This window comes from Aethalodelphis obliquidens, unplaced genomic scaffold (genome assembly GCF_003676395.1).
Source record: "Aethalodelphis obliquidens isolate GAN/ISIS:26980383/991018 unplaced genomic scaffold, ASM367639v1 scaffold22, whole genome shotgun sequence".
Lineage (NCBI taxonomy): Eukaryota > Metazoa > Chordata > Mammalia > Artiodactyla > Delphinidae > Aethalodelphis > Aethalodelphis obliquidens.
In genome coordinates this window covers 9,088,646-9,105,522 of record NW_020837966.1, presented here as the reverse complement: position 1 = coordinate 9,105,522, position 16,877 = coordinate 9,088,646, and the positions used below count along the sequence as shown (strand labels likewise).

General features: G+C 41.4%; 1 protein-coding gene across 7 annotated transcripts in view; it reads left to right on the top strand.

Annotated features, from left to right (window-relative positions):
• Window positions 1–16,877, top strand: part of FHIT (fragile histidine triad diadenosine triphosphatase) — a 1,436,343-nt gene that overhangs the window by 483,077 nt on the left and 936,389 nt on the right. The window contains exon 1 of one of the 7 annotated variants that reach the window (XM_027121282.1): window positions 1,256–1,418. The exons of the other annotated variants lie outside the window; for them this stretch is intronic. The gene's annotated coding sequence lies outside the window, so the exon portion shown is untranslated. Of the gene's footprint in view, window positions 1–1,255; window positions 1,419–16,877 lie in introns of those variants that run through there. 7 annotated transcript variants of the gene reach the window in all.

Here is a 16,877-nt window from a genome sequence, read left to right as displayed (position 1 = left end):
ATGACAAAGACTTAGTCCCTGCTATCAAAAAGCTTCCCACCATCTAATTACCGTTGAATGCTACCTAGACTAGGTTGAGACAAACCATTGAGAGCCCAGAGTAGGGGCACCTGACTCACCTCGGAATTCTGGACAGCGTTCTGAGGAAGTGACATCCAAACCGAGACAGGAAGAATGTAGGCATTGGCCAGGTGTAGGTGGGGAGGCTCAGTGCAGCTGGATGAATGAGGGAGAGCTTTCAGTGCAGAAAGAAACATGTTTATAAATAAAGAGGGGAAGCAGAACAAAATGTTCTGTGAATTGCAGAACAAAATGGCTGTGGTCTTGGTGTTGAAGGAGAAGTAGCAAGAGAGAAAACTAGGAAGGTAAGCCAAGGCTGGATCATGAAGGGTTTTTCTATTATGTCTACCATTAATAGTGCCCAGTACAGTGCCTGCATCTGGTAGGTTCAATAAATGTGTTTCTAGCCTTTATAAAGAGCAGATGCACATGATTTAGTCTCAGCATTTCCTGTCAAGGAAACCCAGTTTGGCAAGAGAGCAGAGTTTCAAAATTGCTGAAACCCTTTACTTGTATTTCTTAGAAACAGTGAAGGAGAGCTATATATCTAATCCAGGCCATATTTATAAACAAACTGTCAAATGACAAAACTAAAATGATTTAGTAATAAGTTTGATGTCCTTTATTCAAGGGAAAACAATTCATGGATTGGGGGATTACAGTGCAGAGCAGTGGAGCACCCTTCCTGAGAGATTTTGGGCAAGGGCGAGTTTTACAGATGATTGGAAACAGTGACACGGAAATGGCATGATGGGCTAGAAGGTCAGGGATTTCCTTGCAAGGAGAGCAGGTCCTATTTTCTAGGGTAAGGTGAGCTCTCTAAAGCTGAGTTGGAGGATTGTGATTTGGTGTGTGTTAGGTTCCCTTAACAGGTGTTTCCTGTAAGTGTGGGCTGACCTAGCTTTAGATTTATGACATGGGCTGGGCCATTGGGGCAGCCTCCATTTTTTGGGGTTTGATATATGAATTAACTTTATCAAAACAGACAAACCAACCAACAAACAACCCTACTGCTCCTATCCACTTTCATATGTTTTACTACACTGATGTCTGTTATTTCCTAAAAGTAAAACCAAACAGATGTCCTCTCTCCTCCACCAGATGATACACTTGTTTCCTTCCACTCCCTCAGTACTTTGTCACACAGCTAGACTTGACCTCTCTCTAACCTTCCTCTTCATTTTTCTCTCCCTCTCTCCACCTTCACCAAAGTCTAGAGAAACTGGATTGGTGGACACTGAGCCCTCCTCAGGTGACCACAGTTTAATAAGGATTGTCCAAACAAATGTAAGGAGTGAGTGAACCATTCTGTGAAAGAACCAGAGGCTACCGCTGAGAAGCCCGGAGCCCTGTGTGTGGTGAGTTGGGTCTACCTTAGAAACTCATCCTTCCATTTTCAAAAGAAATTTTCTCATTCAGGATTCTGTTTCCCACCTCCCCCCTTCGTCCATTATTTCTCCCAAACTTCAAGAAAGCATTGTGAATAATTTATATTCTTACACTATGCATTGCCTAACTCCCTTTGGGGGAAATGAAGAGACACATTAGTCTTTTGCTGCTTATTCTCCCGTGGACTGAGACCATGTCAGCTGCAGGCAATAGCAAGGATTTATGACCACAGAAGCTGTCATTATGGAACAGTTGATTGACCCATAGTTTTGATTAACCAAAATATTAAAAAAAACAAATCAGGAACAGTGCTAATGACACTATAATGGAAATTCAACATTTTACCGACTTCCACTGAGACCTGCTTGTTATCATCTTTCTTTCCAGCACTCAATGGTGTTTTCTTCCCTGCCTGTTTAATTGGTTTTCCTGTGGAATCTTTCTCAGAATTTGTAAATTCAAATACAGAGCTATGATGGCTCAGAGCGCATAGTGGTACCCTGCTGCTGGGAATGAGGGAGTCTAGATGTGCTCAGGTCCTATTTGGTTTGGTCCTTCTAAATGTCTTGGGAATTCCCTGGTGGTTCAGTGGTTAGGACTTGGTGCTTGCACTGCCTGGGCCTGGGTTCAATCCCTGGTTGGGGAACTAAGATCCCGCAAGCCATGCGGTGTGGCCAAAAAAAAAAAAAAAAAAAAAAATCTTTACTCAGCTTCACAGCACCAGGAAGTATATTAATTGTTAGTACCTGTCTTGGGCCATTGAGATGCATCTGGCACATTGAGTTGGTCCCAAAGTATTGTTAGAATGTGTCACCTCTACTCCATCACCTCCAGCACCATACCATCCAAATTCTAGACTAACTGGCCTACCTGAACTCATTCCACCTCCCCTCTACCCAAATCCATTTTTTTTCAAAGCATAAATATGGTCATATCAACTACTACCACTGCACCCTGCTTAAAATCCCCAAAATGGCTTCCCATTGCTCAAAATTCTTGATGTGGACCATAAAGCCTTGCATGGTCACCATTAATACTCTTCTTCATCACTCCATCCCTTGTGGATTCTCCACTCCAATCAGGCTGGCCTTTATTCAGTCCCTATATTCACTCTACTCAGTTTCATTACAGGGCCTTTGCTTATCTGGTACCTACAGCCTATAAATTTCAGCTCAAGTGTTATTTCTTCTGGGACACTTTCTTTGCCTCTGTTATACCCCCTTAACTGGACTTCTTCTATGTAATAGGTCCTCCTGGTACCAGATACCTCTCCTTGGGCACCTTTCAGAAGGTTAGTTTTATATTGGCAAGGTCTTTTGATTATCTGCCTCCCCTGGATTCCTTGAGGGCAAGGCCTGTCTTTGTTTTGACTCACGTTTATATCTTCAGCACCTAACAAAGTGCCTGGCTCTTAGGAGGCAGTCAATAAATAGGTATTAGATGATTGGGTAAACAAATAAAATTGAGTATAAGTTTAATCAGAAAATAGGTCTTACCTTGTCTTTGAAGGATAGTTGACAAGAAATCCAAATGAATCCCTATTGGAACGGCTGAGAGTGAAAATGTCTTTAGATGCAGGAAGGCTAGAAACAGCCTGTAGCAGCCAACTAAATCCATTTCATTCTGTTTAAAATGAGGGGACACCATTGACGATAATAGTTTTGGGTGGATGTAGGAACAATCTCTGTGCAGTTGCTGGAAGATTGTTCCAGTCTCTTATAGTGTTCACAACTATGGAGCATGTATTTTTCTCTCCTATTTCTTTGTTTCTAAGGGACTTGTCATGCATTTCCTATTAGAATGAAGTTGTGGATACTTATTAGAAGGTTGTATACAAATGAGCCTCTGTAGTTTCACTGATCCATCCCAGTTAGTTCCCCTGCTTGTCTTTATCCCATCTTCCTAGGAAACACGAAATATCTCACTTGGGAGGAGGGATGCAATTTTGGGGCATAGAGTATTTTTTTCTGAACATTACTTCTTATTTGCAAAGGAGAGAAGTAAACAGTTTAAACAGGGAAAATGCGTATTATGGGTCTGTAGGCTGACTAGGCATTGAAGTAGTGGCTTTCCTGGTCTCAGGTCAGAACATCTGTCTGTGTCCCAGGGCAGATTTGGTTTAAGATCAAAACAAATAGCTCCCCTTACATGGTTCTGACCCCTGTGGCGAAGAAAAGGAACTAAGCTAGTCCAACTGTAACCGCTGGGGAAGTCATTGTTCTCTCCAGCCTTCTGGGAGCCCCAAATAATTATCTGTTCATAGAGCAAGTTGGAATCAGAATTCCCCTCCAGGGTTTTCTGTGTCCAGCCAAAACAAAGCAAGCTGAGCAGAGAGACAAATAAACCCAGGGACAGAGGGTGGATGCCAGTCCTCCTTTCCCTCCCCGCATTTCAGTTCTGGTCCTCTAGGTCTGTGTCCTCGCTTCCTTGTCTCTCATGTCCTCCGGGGCCCCTCATTTCATGTAGCCTGAGCGTGCTCTACTCTCTTGATTAGAGAGACCAGTGAGCCCGTCTCAGGCGGAAGGCTGGTGTTGTGTTTTGGGACTTGTGAGGGCTTTGGAGGAGCAGGTTGGCCTGTGGAGAGAGATCTCACTTCCTCTCAGATTTTCTGATGTTTTCAAAAAGAGCCAGAAATCTGGACTTCCGTGTGAAGTCACCCAATTTTAAAATGTTTGCTACATGTTTTGTTTATAAACAATGTGCAGGACAGTACACGCGCGCACGCGCACACACACGCACACACACACACACACACACCATAAGCTTCATAAAAGGGTAGATTGTATCTGTCCTGTTTGCTCCTATGTCCCCAAGACCACAGTGCTCGCCACATAATAGCAGCTTGGTGGCTCTTGACTAACATTCATAGGAGACTCAGACTTGCTGATAGTTCCTTGGTAGTAGTAATAATAATAATAAACAGTAATGGTATCAACTGCTTCTTACTGAGCACATATTAAGTCCTTTCCATAAAATTCAATCTGCACCCTGACCTTAGAAGCTGCATGTTTTTATTATTCCCATTTTTGAAATAGAGACAGAAGCTCAGAACCTAAAAAAGGTGACCGAAGCTGGTAACTCGGCTAAATGGGTGGATTCTGATTCTGGATGCATGGCCTCCAAAGCCAGTGTTTGTAATCTTAAGGCTCCAGTGCCTCGAACTTTGGTGCTGGCTGGAGGGAGCCAGGATGAGCCCTCTAAGAGTTAGCCCTTCCAAACAGGAGACGCCAAGCCTGGTGTCTCATCTGTCTCCCAGTTTAGCCTCCAGGGCGGACATCTGAAGGGGTGGACGTGGTAGGTGGAAACCTTCTTTTACTTCTGTGTAGCATTTTTTCTTCCCTCTAGCTCTGAGCTATGGAATGGTTCCTAGTTCCCCACCACCACCTCTTTATGGGGAATTATTCTGCAGGGGACTTTGATAAGTCCTGGCTGTCATGGTATCCTATTGTTTGACACCCTTAAGTGATACAAAACAGTCTATAATCAGGCATTTTTTCTCAAACTCAGGGGCACTCTGAGCTGAGGTTTACTGAGTCATCGTTTGGCTTCCTTAACCAAAAGCCAGAGTGGTGACTCATCATCAGCTTAGGATACAATTAAACCCATGGCTCCTATAAGCAGAACATTGTGTTATAGCCTGCTGGTCACAAAACACATTTTTCTTGTGGTGCATATACTTTATTATAGGTAGTGAAGTGTTAAAGCATTAGTCTATGAGAGACACAGAAGCCTGACTAATTTAACAAAGGGGGGTAGCTCTCCACAACAGCTACCATTTGATGGACTTAACGTTAATGGTTTCAGCTACTGGGAGAACCTTTTAATCAGGAGAAATGGCAATGGGAATGAAGAATATAGGCCTTCAGAAAAACCTAATTACATGCGCATGTCCTGCTTTCTACATGGGCTCCTTCTCAATGTCCCTTTTGATTTTTTTTCAGGCTATCATCCTGGTTTGAAATCGTCTTCTCTTTGTTCTCTAATAGAGGAAGGTTTTGCAAACTGGGCTGTTGGTTTTGAGAAGCGGAGAACAGCTTTTTAAGGAAATCCGTAGTACTCATCCTCATAGCTCCATTTGCTGAGGCATCATCATTCAAGGATTTTGCACTCTTGCCCTATGTGGGTCTTTTCCAAAACCTTGTGAGATGGGCATTCTTATCCGCAGTTTTACAAATGAGAAACAGTCTCGGGGAAGCAAAGTGACTTGCCTAAAGACACACAGTAGCATGCCTGCCTACTGTTTCCAGTACTTTTGTACATCAAAATATCTTGGGAAGCTTTAAAACAAAATACCTTCTTGGGCCACAAGCTTGTGGCCTAATGTCTCAATCAGGGTGGGGCCTGAGAGTCCATATTTTAAAAAAATTCCCCAGGTCACTGTGCTGTATTGTTAAGACTTGGAAAAAATTGCCGTGCGTTACGCCATACATCATACCACATCTTTTGAGATAAAGTGCAAATTCAGTTTGGAGATTTCAATGTTTTTGTTTATTTGTTTGTTTCTGTTTCAAAACAGCCATCTCCACTTCTGCCTTAGCGGGTATAGGAAAGGCTTCTCAAAGGAGGCAACATTTTGGCGAGGTCCTAATGCATGGATAAGAAGGGGAAAAGGAAAGGGCGTGGAGACAAAGTGATCCACAGGTAGAAGTCACAGAGCTGCCACCAGATTGAAGTGCCTGGCGGCTGTTACAAGATCAATACGCCTGGACAGATGGTGACAGATGTACCATATATGTTATCAGCTGAGTGCAAGTGGAGATGCTCATCTCATTGGCCAGTTTCCTCCACAGTCTGCTTCAGGGCATCCTTAGCTGCATGCTTCTGCCTGACCACTTTGCTGGAAGATGATCAGGCAAGGTGCTGACAGCTCAGATAGGGTTCCTGTCTACAAACACCTTAAACTGAATTGCGATAGGATCAGGAATGACAGTGGATAGAAAATAACGTGCTACAGCTCAGTAGGTGCTGAAGCAGAGGTTTGAGGTGAAATTCGGAACTCTTTAGCTACTTTGTGAGGTTGGCTATAAACCAGAAGTTTTCCCCCTAGAATGCTTCTACAAAAGCACGTGGATTCTTGGCAAAGGAAGTTTGCCCACTTTCTATGGAAAAGTAAGTGCCTTTGATAGTTTAGGCCCAACGACTAGTCTTTTCCCACCAATTACAGGCTACCAAATGAATATGTCAACAGAGTTCCTTCTGGAATAATATTGTGTCAGGGAGGAGGAAACTTCTCCCTCTACCATTCTTGAGTTCTTATGACCAGACTAACAATAAAATTGACACAAGACAGATAAACAGGAGAAAAAGAAACACATTTTAATTCACATGCGTGGAGGTCTCATAGGAATGGGATTTAAGAAGTGGTCAACGCAGGCAGCATTTATACTTCTTAGACAATACATTTGTGAGGAATTGACAGGACAAAGAAACTCAGGTTTTGGGTGCTCAATTAGTGAAGAATCTAAACAGAGTTTGGGCTTGGAGTAGTGAATTAAAGAAGTAACAAGGTTTGTTTACATAGGGTTCTAGGCCTGAGTTCCCTGTCTCTGGGGATAAGGGTGCTGGTCCTTCCTTCTACCTCCAGATGCAGGGAGTGCACCTTTCACAGGGGAGACTTATTTCCTGTTTTCAGGGAGAGGGACAGGAGGGTCAGAGTGTCCCTCTTGCATTAGCCGTTTCTTAAGTAACTTTAATTCAAAATAATATACCATTAAGTCACAGTTTGGCGGCGTCACCCCAATAGTTGATTAGATGCTCCAGTCTTAACTGAAGTGGGGAGTGCAGTCAGTGCTTTTGTGATGGTAAATATGATGGGCAGGCTCCACAGTCAGGAGCCTTTGTGCTTTTGTTTGGAATCCTCTGTTTTTTGCCTCAAGATAGATGAATCACTTACATGTTACTCCTAGGAGGTGGCCGATGGATACTAAACTCATCAACATAACCCCAGATGGCCATTGTTAGTGCTGTTTCTGTTCCGTTTCTGGGGTACTGTGGGAATTGCCTTTAGTTCCATTTACATGTGACAGCTGGAGCCTGATAGCAGCTAAAGAGGTAAAAACAGATTTTATGCTGGCACTATTACAATAGAGGAAAAGAAACCTCAGTATAAACTGGGTTCAATTCCAAATGAAACATGGACAAGTGGGGATTTAGAGTCAAGGGGCAGAAGAGGGGTCAGTGGATGGGAACTTTTTAAGGCAAGAGGGTAATTCTTACTAAACTGACCTAAGGGTTCTTGCTGAAGGCCAGCCAAGGTGATCAGATACCAAGGGTGGGGGATGGGGAATTTGATCAGATATTGAGGGAGATTAGATATAAAGTGTTTTTTTCTTTCTTTGTTTGTTTGCTAAACTGATTTAGCAAGATTCTTGCTGCAGCTGGGCCACCAGACCCAGACAAGGTCAAGGCAAGGAAGGATTAGAGGAAGTTTAGTCAAGGAGAGGCTTTGTCAAACAAAAGCCTAGAGTTCATTTCCTCAAAAGGTATTTTTCTGGATAAGATCTGGTTTAGACAAACACTCATGGGGGAAGGGAGGAAAGGGGAGTTTCAGTTTGGGAAGATGAAGAAAGTTCTGGAGATGAATGGTGTAGATGGATGCACAGCAAGGTGAATGTACTTCACGCCGCCGCACTGTACACTTCAAATGGTTAAAATGGTAAATTCTATGTTATGTGCACTTTAGCACAATAAAAAAAGAACAGTCAGTCCATAATAAAATAGAGAGGTTACAATACCAACAGCAGCGATAATAGCTGTTGTTTCCTGAGGTTTTGCTTCATGGCAGGCATCGCGCTAACCACTTTACAATGATTATCTCCCTTTCATAGAAAAGGACTTGAGGATTGGAGGGGTTAATGCATTGCCAAGGGTCACACAGCAAGTAAGGGTCAGTCTCTTTCCCGAGCTCTTTGTCTTGGCTTATGCTTAGGCTAAACAACCTCCTGGGACAGTCCTTTTGGTCGGAGGCTCCCCTGCCTGCCAATAAACAAACTGCAGCAAACAACTAAAATGCGTCCAAATGACCAAAAATTCACCTTATCAAATGACAGCATCTCTGATATATGTGCTAATCTTTTAACAGCAAAGAGGTATGCTCTGACTTCTTGCCTGTCTAGTCACACAGAAGGGTATTCTCATACTTATTGGAAACAGGGTTAGCTGAACATTGCCCTTCTCTTTGATGTAGGACTGTGAAAATGCCACTTTCACTTAGTCTGTGACCTCCTCAGGGGCAGAGGCGGTATTTTCCCATTCATCTTTCTACTTGGCGCATAATAGGTGCTCAATAAATTTTTTGTCAAAATGAACTACCAGTGATGTTGAAGATGTCAGTGTAAGTTTTCTTAAAAGTTAGAGGTTACTATATAGTTGTATGGTACATGAATTTATCTCCTGGAACCTAAATACGTTAGAGGTGATGCTCAACCAGGAGCAGTTTTGTCCCCGAGAGACATTTGGCAATGTTTGGAGACTTATTTAGTTGTCATAACTGAGAGAGGGTATGTTACTCCCATCTAGTCCGTAGAGGCAGGGATGCTAGAAACATCTGAAGGGTAGCGGAATATGCTGTGCCAAATGTGCCACTCTTGAATAAGGATTATTTCCATCCAATTATTTTGAGAAACTGCAGACACAGGAGAAGCTCTAAAAACAGTAGAAGTTATGCTTTTGTAAGGGAATTTACATTAGAAAGGGGCCTGTACCTTTGTTCACCAAACATCTTCTCCTCTTACTTTCTCATGATTGCCTTCCCGCTACGAAGTTCCGAGACCCCTTTCCTTTCCTTAGCTCCCTGTATATAGTCGGCCCTCTGTATCCATGGGTTCTGCATCCACCAATATGGAGGCGCAACTGTAAGGGACTTGAGCATCTGCGGATTTTGGTATTCGTGGGTGTCCTGGAACCAATCCCATGCAGATACCAAGGGACAAATGTATAAGCCTCCATCATCTGGCCTTTTGAGTCTCATATCTTTGTGGGGCTCCTGTAGGTATATATGTAATTAAAATAGTTTGGTTTTTTTTCCTCTCCTGTTAATCTGTTTTATGTCAGTTTAATTCTTAGACCAGCTACAGAACCTAGAAGAGTAGAAGGGAATATTTTTCTCCCCTACTCAAACCCCACAACAAAGAATTATCTGGCCCTAAATATCAGTGGTACTGAGGTTAGAAACTCGGCTTTAGGGTTTTCTATTCCCTTATTCATTCGCTTCACAAGTATTTAATATCTGACTCCACCCTCTGATTGAAAGATGAGCAAGCCTGTTTGTCGGACATCACATAGCTAGGTGGTAGAGATCTAGGACTTAAACCAGTGTCTCAGGGAGTGTTCTTCACATGCATGAAGGTGGCCTCTTACAGCCTATTACTGATTAAAATGCCATCTCTGTGGTCATGGTGAACAAGTCTTGCCAAGACCGGTAGGACTCTGAGCCTGTGCCTGGTGCCTGGAGCTGATAGAAAGGGCAGTGGTCTGAGACAGCTTGTTCAGGCTGTTGAAATCCCCCGGGGCTCGGGATCCATCCATGAGCATTAGCTGATTCTGCGGAGGCAGGGACCATTTCTTGGGCTTCCTGTGGATGCCACACTCCCTTGCTGGGCCAGTCTCTCTTTGCTGAACTGTAACACTATCTCACCACCCTGTTTTCACAGCACCCGTGGAAGCCATATTACAGACTTTGTTGAAAGAATTATTATGTTCACGCAGCTCCGTATTTGCAGTAGGCTTAGGACTCTTTTCAGATTTAAGCACTGGCAGTCTTTAATGCCATCTGCTTTTCAATACACATCACATGCTCTCCCCCGCCCTTCCCCTCCCAGTCTGAGTCTGACTCCTTGCTGCCCTCTGATTGTGCACAGAGAACCTGTAGCTGAGTGTAACAGGTGCTAACTAATTCTCAGGATGGTAGAGTTGATGGATTTTAATCGGGTGAGTGCAGTTTAATGCAAATACTCCTTTAGTTGAGGCTCATAAACTGGGCTACTCGATATTATGGTCCCAAATATTAGTTCAACGCTCATGGCTTACATAAATGACTCTCCTTTGGGGTTAGGTTAGGGGAAAATCAATAACAAGCAGCTGGAAATGCAGAAAAAAGCTGTGTGCTTACACTCCATCATGAAGTACCCCTGCTCCCACCCAGCACCACCTCACACTTCTTTCTTTATTTTTTTCCAGCTCACATTTTTCTTTTTCTTTTGTCACATTTAGGGCTTTACAGTGATATGAAAAGCCACTGTGGTTCCTCCGTCCATTAAATGGGAAATGCATATGAACAAATAGAAGAATTGCACCATATAATACAGCTGAAATACAGTGTTATCATCATCCCACTCTGAGCATTTCTCAGGATGGTTTATGCCCCAGCAGTTAATCGTTTGCTATTGTTGGTGTACCAATACAATGCTATTAGCAGCACAGAATTCTCAGGCTTACTGTTCAGATTGTCTTCATGTAGGCTAGCCAGAATTTAGATATTTGTAAATGGGATTTGAACAGTGGCCTTTCTTCACAATATAAAATTCAGATAAATGTAACCGGTCACGGCCCAACTCTTGTTTATTAATTAAGGCTTCATAATATAGTGCCATTTTTGGAAGCTGTGGCTTATGCACAGAGGAATACTAATTACATTCTGCATTTTCTGTAATAATGGGGCAGCCTTTTGGACAGTGCAGTTTATCCAGACAATGCATCCAGCTCCTAATGCAGTTTATTAACAAGGAAACTCTGAATATTTAATGGGAGACCAATACAGCTGTGAAAGGGTGGCGTAAATAATACTCCCGGCCAGGCTGGTGCAGTGGCAATATGTTGCATGCTGTTAACCTCAAGAGGTCTCCAAATAGCTTTTATGTGCGCCTGCTAGCTATCTGTTGACCATTTCTTGATACAAAAGAAGCCAAGTGATCTGAGAAAATCTATTTGGTAATTTTGTTTTCCCATTCTCTTAACATTTGCTGAAGCTTTAAAAACAATAGATCTTTACACTTGTATAGATTTTTTTCTTAGTTTTTCCCAAGAATAGTCATTTTTATAATTATCATCATGGATTTCTTGTACTGTCCATGGTGAAACTCAGAAGAGACTACCATTTTTTTCCATTAAATTAAAAAAATTGAGATATAGTTCCTGTACCGTAACATTAACTCTTTTAAAGTATACAGTTCACTGGTTTTAGTATATTCACCAAGTTGTGCAGCCATCCCCACTTTCTAATTCCAGAACATTTTCATCACCTCACAAAGAAACCCTGTACCAATTAGCAGTCCCCACATATGTGTCACATAACTACCGAAATTCCTCCCCAAGTCACAGTACCAGGTGAGGTTTATTTCTTGTCAAACTCATTTTTAATATGGTCCACAGTGTCCTTCTCTATGTTATATTTCTCCAGCGCCTGAGTAGCACAGTCCATCAAGTCCTGTTGCATTTCCTCCAACGTGTCGACATTTTTGATCGCAGCATTTCGGTGTCACGAGGTTACAGAAGAACAGGTGCCAGCTGACTGCAATGGTCTCGTGGTGGGGGGGCTGGCAAGGCTCAGACCCAGTGGGGAGCTGCCTGTGCTACTGTATATCTCTTTCTCTCTCTCTTTTTCTCTATTCTTGTGGGGGGCAGGAGGACATCAACTTTATTGACAGACACATGTATGTACAAGTGTTTTATAGTGCATGACATACCCGTGGGTAAGACAGGTCGCTCGTTATCCAAGGAATAAAAAGAGCAATGTGAGAAGGCACCAAGGGCCCTGAGTCTGCCGTCCACCCTGCCGCTGCCTCAGCCTTTCTCAAGGCATCTGCCTCTGTGGATTTGCCTCTTCTGGACATTTCATATAAATGCAATCAGACAATATGTGGTCTTCTGTGATGGGCTTCTTTTACTTAGTGTAATGTTTTCAAGGTTCATCCATGTTGTAGCAGGTATCAGTACTTCGTTTCTGTTTATTACTGAATAATATCCCATTTTATGGATATACAACTTTTTGTTTACCTTTTCATAAGTAGACGGACATTTAGGTTGTTTCCACTTTTTGGCTATTGTGAATAATGCTGCTATGAACATTTGTATACAAATTTTTGTGTACACTTAATATATATTTTTTTCCTCTGGAGTTGAATTGCTAGGTCATATGATGACTCTATGTTTAACCTTTGAGGAATTGCCAGACTGTTTTCCAAAGCACCATTTTCCTTCCCATCGACAATATACTGTTGATGAGGTTTTAAATTTCTCCAGATCCTAGACAGTACTTGTTATTGTCTGTCTTTTTGATTATAGCCATCCAAGTAGGTGTGAAGTGGTGTCTCATTGTAGAGTTGATTTGCATTTCCCTGTTGACTAACGATGTTGAAAGTCTTTTCATGTGCTTATTGGCCATTTGTATATCTTCTCTGTGGAGTACCATTTTTTTAAATCCCTAATTTATAAATGAGAAGACAAAGGTGCTGAGAGGAAATGAGAATTTATGAGGGTCGCTGCACGAGGTAATAGCCCGTCAGTACTGGAATATATTTTCTAATACAGTGATGCAAAAGCTTAGAGGTTCAACACCCAATAATGAAATAAACTATAAGCTATTTGCACTTAGTTGTGACTCTTTTATTTGCAAGTGACAGAAACTCAGCTTTACCTGTGGCTTAATGAAAGTAAGGGGATATTGCCCTACCCATCTGAAAAGTTAAGAGCTACTTTGCCTTCAGGAATGGCTGGATTTAGCTGCTCAAAGATAGCATCAGAAATCTATTTCTCTCATCTTTTAGTTCTGCTTCCATCAGGTTGGTGTCATGCAGAGGCAGGGTCTCTTTTTGTGGTGGTTAGATGGCCACCAGAGGCTCAAAGTATATATCTTAGCAGCTTAGCATGCCAGCAGGATTTGGGGTTTTTTTTCAAACTTCTCTTTCTCAGTAGTTCCAGGCCAGATTTCAAGATAGAGTATCATTGGACTGACTTGAATTAATGAATAGCTCCCTGTATCATTCATCAAATGGAAAACACTGATTGGTCAATGGCCCACTCTTGGTGGTAGGGTGTGACATTAGCTCCATCCATGCCATCTGGCCTGAGAGTTGGAAGGAGGAGGTTCCCCAGAGGAAAGTCAGGATGCTGACTCCAGTATAATGAGGAATGCATGCTGGGGCAAGCAAAACTCATAGATGTCCACTGTGCTACTCAGTCTTTTGCTTGCACCTTAATTTATCATTTACTGGTTTCTTATTGTCTGTGGATTTGGCTTAAAAGGCACAGAGTCTCTGAAAAGTAACTTTTGGTCTCTTAGGAGTGAAGGATTAATTAACCTATCCACATTTATTTTTTCTGGTATTGAGAGATCATTTGTTTTAATAAATGCTAATAAGTTTGCTTGTAGTTAAAGATAATTGGCTTTTCATCATAATTCTTTTCTTTTTTTCCTCTTTTTTTTTTCGGCCATGCCATGTGGAATCTTAGTTCCCCAACCAGGGATAGAAACTGTGCCCCCTGCATTGGGAGCGTAGAGTCTTAACTACTGGGCTGCCAGGGAAGTCCTTCATCATAATTCTTTTTTTTTTTTCCATCATAATTCTTGATGCTGGTCATTTTGTGTCTGAGTTGTTAAAAGTGGTTTTGGTTCAGTGTTTGAGAAATGAAACAGCCCCTTGAATATAAATATAAATAAATATAGCCATTTATTTATTTAAACTAGCAATCCCTGTGAAGTCATTTACCCTTTATATATTTCAGTATGTTTTTTAAGGCATAACAAAAGCAGCTCTGTCACAGAGTAAATCTTTTATACAGGATTAAAATTTAACAGATAAGGTAAACTGGCACAGCCATTAAAGTAGAAATATTTTTTTCTTCTTTAGTTCTTACTAAACTCTTCAACTTTAGATACCTAACTTTCCCCATTCTAAGTCATCCAGCTTCTAAAATATAGAGAAGTTGAGAGGCAGCAGAAGTTACATATTATGTTTCCTCTTTTTTGACCCCTAAAATTTATGTGTATCTTATCCTTTCGTTAGTGTTTTCCACTCAAATACCAACTCCACCTAGAATGCTGACCCATCTTAGAATGCTGCTAAAAAGGTTTCTAAAGTTGGATTCAGACTCAGCAGAAAAGAATGCTGCGATCAATTAATGATGTGTGTCACAAGCTCAGGACATGAAAGAGATGACACTTGTGTCATATGTTTTCCCTCCATGCTACATCTTGAAACTAAGTTCCAAACTTGAACATTTGCCAGACTGGGACAGTTGCCTTGATGATGCAGCTTAATAGATGTCTTCTTCTTTTATTGCCTGGATAAACTGTTTTGCCTTGCCTGTATAGCTAAGTATTTGAATCCTCAAGATTGCCTTAACTGTGGAGAGTTGACTTAGACTTACTATTTTGATCCAAAAGTGCATTAGGTCTAAGAATATAAACTACTAGCCCAGCAAGATTAGGCAGATAGACTGTTTATTCACCCAAAGTATGCATGTAATGCCTGTGGGGTATATAATACTCTGCTAAGTCCTCAGGGGGTGTGAAGGTGGTAGGAGACAGGGTCCTCAGCTTTAGAGATTTGTAGTCTAGGTGGAATTAGAGAAGGAGCTGGAGGGCTTACAAATGGATCACAAAGTGTATGTATAAAGGCTGAAGGAATAAACCAGTTTGATCACGAAGGAAGAGTAGAGTGATCCAGGGAAAATTGTGTGGAGGAAGTATTTTCTTGAGTAAAGTCTTAAAGGAAGTGATGGGCGTAGATAGGTGGAAAGGATGGGTGGTTGGAGTAGGGGGTAGTGGTGAAAAAGACTAAAAGTTACTGACTGAAGGATGGTATAACTCAGAGGTCTCAGTATATCAGCTCACTGGCAGAAAGCAAACAGAAAACCAGATGTCTACTACACTAGACTATAGAAATAGAATAGATTGGAAAAATGGAAGATTTCATGCAAGATTGGAAAATAGTAGAAAATCTGGAGATTTCACAGAAAGTGCAGGTTTTCTTACTTTCCATAAAAAACTGGAAGATCTTACAACATGGAGCCTAAATTCCTAGTTGGCAACAAATGGCTGGAGGTGAGTATCAAATGCCAATCTAGACAGATATTTTGCTAGTCTCCACCTCTTCGTGATGTCTCTTAACACTGAGGTCAAAGGTCAACTGCCATCTGGTCGCTGCTTGCACTATTGAGACTATTTCTTTATTACTATGTCTCTAGCAAAGTTTTGAAAATGAAAAATAAATTTTGACAAGTCTCTGTGACAAAAAAGGGGCAGGGAGATAGTGTTTACTATTCAATCAAGTGTATTGGTGTTTATTTTTCTTATAACTAGATTGCTTTACTCATTTATTTCCATTACATTCTAGTACAATAGGCGTTTGGGTTTCCATGCCTCTTGGGATTAGCAAACAGTAGAGTTTAGTGAGAAGAGTATAGGGAATGGAAGAGAATTCCAATCTAGCTGGAATAAAAACCATTGTTTTTATGATATTTTATCTGCAAAGACTTGAGGGCAAACTGAAAAATTTAGTTTTGACCTGTCTGAAAGAGTGGGTACAGAGGGTCAGAAGTATCGTTAATAGAAATGTTAATGAGCATTTGAAGAAATGAGTTAATGTGGATTTCCCAAAAATGAAGTGACCGGAGTAACCTTCCTTTTTTGACAGGGTTACTGGAGTTGAAGATAAAGTCAATTTTGAGAAATAGTGTATTTCAGCAATGTATATGTATCTCAAGGTATTTCTGTGGTCAAGACTGAGAAATATGACATGGTCGACAGCATAGCCATGAATTTCAAGCTGGGAGAATTTTTAACTTATCTTCAGAATTGTACAGATTTGCCACAAGGTTTAAACTCTGTTAGGGAAAACAAAATTGAGGTTTTCCTGACTATTTGGTTGTAGACCCAGTGTGCTCCTTTTTAATACTCTTTCATTAATCAAATGATTTGATCCCGGTTTCAATTTATAAAATATATCTGGATGATATTTTAGTAATAGGTTAAATGCTCCTTGATCTCCTGGATAAACTTTATTTTCTGGAGTCACACAGTAAGTTATCTTTGCCTTCCTGTACTGGGGCTCCTGTCTCATTCACATTTTATATTGATACAGTTTTCCGACCATACAAACTATACATAGCATCACAGTAGAGTCACTATCTGCCTCTATTGCTGTTAGCTGGATTAGTTTTATCGTAATTATGTCTTTGACATAGCTGCCCTGGCTTCTCTATCTCTTTCTTGTTTATCTCAGTTAAAACATATAAAAATGTATTAGCAGCGCTATACACTGGATTCTCTGGAGGGCTGAGCCCTATATTAAATTCTAGTTTCCTAAATATGGGGAGAGAGCAGAGGGACTTGGAACATTTCTGATGCTGAGGTTTTATTGTATTGTGAGCTTTCCTTCAGCACTTTAAGGATCCATCTTTCTCAATATGGGTAGAAGTGGGGAAACTCA